Source organism: Vulpes vulpes, chromosome 5, assembly GCF_048418805.1.
Source record: "Vulpes vulpes isolate BD-2025 chromosome 5, VulVul3, whole genome shotgun sequence".
NCBI classification, from domain to species: domain Eukaryota; kingdom Metazoa; phylum Chordata; class Mammalia; order Carnivora; family Canidae; genus Vulpes; species Vulpes vulpes.
Genome location: NC_132784.1, coordinates 76,053,867 through 76,056,861, shown reverse-complemented (window position 1 = coordinate 76,056,861; position 2,995 = coordinate 76,053,867). Strand labels below are relative to the sequence as shown.

General features: G+C 37.7%; 1 pseudogene; it reads left to right on the top strand.

Moving 5' to 3' along the window:
- LOC140598912 (olfactory receptor 4C46-like) lies at positions 1–927 on the top strand (annotated as a pseudogene).
- The last annotated feature ends 2,068 nt before the right edge of the window (positions 928–2,995 follow it).

Below are 2,995 nucleotides of genomic sequence, written 5' to 3'. Positions count from 1 at the left end.
ATGGAGACTAGGAACAACGTGACAGAATTTGTGCTGCTGGGGCTCACAGAGAATCCAAAGATGCAGAAAATCATATTTGTTGTGTTTCTGGTCATCTACATCATCTCTGTGGTAGGAAATATGCTCACCATGATCACTATCACTGCCAGCCCATTATTGGGGTCCCCCATGTACTTTTTTCTGGCCTATCTCTCCCTCACTGATGCCTGCTATTCTTCTGTCAATACCCCTACCCTCATCATAGAGTCACTGTGAAAAGTAGACCATCCCATTCAATGCATGCATAATCCAAATCTTAGGGGAACATTTTTTGGAGGTTCTGATGTCATCCTGCTTACTGTGATGGCCTATGACAGATATGTGGCCATCTGCAAGCCACTAAACTACATGACCATCATGAATCGGCAGGTATGTGGCCTGCTCATGGCAGTGGAGTGGGTGGGAGGCTTTCTTCATGCAGCCATACAGATCTTCTTTACCATCCCACTACCCTTCTGTGGCCCTAATGTCATAGATCACTTTATATGTGATCTGAATCCTTTGCTCAATCTCGCCTGCACTGATACCCACACTCTCAGGTTCTTTGTTGCTGTCAACAGTGGTTTCATCTGTGTCTTAAACCTCCTCCTCCTCATGGTCTCCTATGTGGTCATTCTGCACTCCCTAAGGAACCACAGCTTTGAGGCAAGGTGCAAAGCCCTCTGTATCTGTGTCTCCTACATCACTGTGGTCATCCTATTCTTTGTGCCCTGCATATTTGTGTACATGAGACCCGCAGCTACTTTATCCATTGATAAAGCTGTTGCAGTGTTCTATACTACAATAACTCCCATGTTAAATCCTTTAATCTATACCTTGAGAAATGGCCAGATGAAAAATGCCATTAGGAAATTGTGTAGTAGGAATGCTAGTGTGGGTGACAAATAAATGTGCCTGGAGCTCAACAATGATTCAACTGAGGCAAAGGTCAAACAGACATGATGGATGATCGCGGCAAGGAATACCTACAACATAAAAAAAATTACTGCTTTGGATCATTTTTGTACTCAAAAGAGCAGAAATGGGTGCAAGAAAAGGAAAAATAATCCTAGCTCAGGATCTTTCTTTGCATATTTGGACAATGCTATCAAATTGGGGCTTAGTTTTACTAGTTGCATTCATGTACCTGGATTCAAAAGCTTTCACCCATATTTTAAAATTAAAAATCTATTGGTATTGAGCAGCAGTCTCTATAACAATCCAAAATGTAGTCATTGAAGGGATCCTGGGTGGCTCAGCAGTTGAGCATTTGCATTTGACTCAGGGCATGATCCCAGAGTCCTGGGATAGTGTCCCATATCAGGCTTCCTGCATGGAGCCTGCTTCTCCCTCCACCTATGTCTCTGCCTCTCTCTCTCTGTGTCTCTCATGAATAAATAAATAAAATCTTTAAAAAGAAAACAAAAATAACAAAATGTAGGCATTGCTAATATTCCCATTTTATAGGCAAGGAAAAAAAAGGGGGGGAAGTATCAAAATATTTATACTGAAGTTTCACTAATTGGAATCTAGCTGATTTCTCAGACCGTGATCTTAAATGCTGTGATACAGTGCCAGATAATGATGACAGAAAGATGATTATAATTCATACAATTTATTGAATGAGGGATCATGCTGGAAAACATATATTATATATATATGTATGTATATTATATCATGTATATTATAATATATCTTAGAATATTATATTTAGAAAACATATACAAGTTAAATATTACATACATATGTTAAATTTCATAATATAATTATTAAAATTGTTATATTTCTATTAATTAATTACCTATAACTAAATTCTAAGGAGATTTAATTGATAACTGTTCAATTTTAATTATATTTGTGGATAATATATCCACTGTAATATTGTGCTTCCTAACTACTTTAGGCATAAAAAGGAAGGTGAATAAAAATAAAATGTAGAGAAGAAAAATATTCTAGAGTATAGAGAATACGCTTCCTATTTTTATTCAATTCAGAGTTCGAGATTTTGAGCAAGAACTCTTTGAGAAACCACTATTTGTTTTAACTTCTGCTTAAATTCTATAATGAGAAAGAAATCGAAACTGACATTCTCAATGAAAGAGCATATAATTTATCTTGATAATCTCCCTATTTTCAGCAATATTTCCACATATGAATGTGAGCTGCTCATGTTATTTATGTTAATTAGTTTACATTTGGATAACACTTCATGAGGAAAGGTATTGTGAAATATATTTGGCTCCATCTAAACACAAATCAATTTCAGGACAAATATGTTCCATTTATTCCATCCATCCCTCACTCAAAATCAACAGAAATGTCTTGAGCCTAAAGAATAATATATCAGACACATTCATGGTTGCTGGTGCTTCAGAGGTAAATGGAGAGGAACCTGGTCTTTCCCTTAAAAAGCTTCTGATCCAGTGAGTCCACCGAGAGGGAAAAGTAAAAAGACAACATCCTGTTTTAAATGATAGAGAAGTGGCAGCTCAAGGTGCTATGAAAACATGTATGACGGACATACGAGAAAGACCCAGGGGTCAGGAAAGCTTGCAAGAATGAAAGGCCATGTGAAATGGAATTTCAAACTGGAAATCAAGTCAGCAGAATGAATACGTACCCTTCAGTTGGAGTAGAATCATTCCTAAGAGAGAGAACACATATCAAAGGCCAGGGGGTGAAAATCAGTATGCAGGAATCCTGGTGAATGCAGTGTGACTATTGGTATTAATATATCTATAAATTCAACATTATTTATTAAACTCTCACTATGTGCCAGGCAGTGTGCTACACAATGAACCTATAAAGGGTAAATAGCAGGACATGAACCTGGAGAGACTGGAATAGGGAAGATGTAGAAGGGTCTCATGATCACGTTAAAGCCTACTGCACAATATCATGGGGCAAACATTGGATGGCCTTTTGAACCAGTGAGTGACGCAGCTGGATTCGAGTTTGAGATGATAGCCGTGTGAGT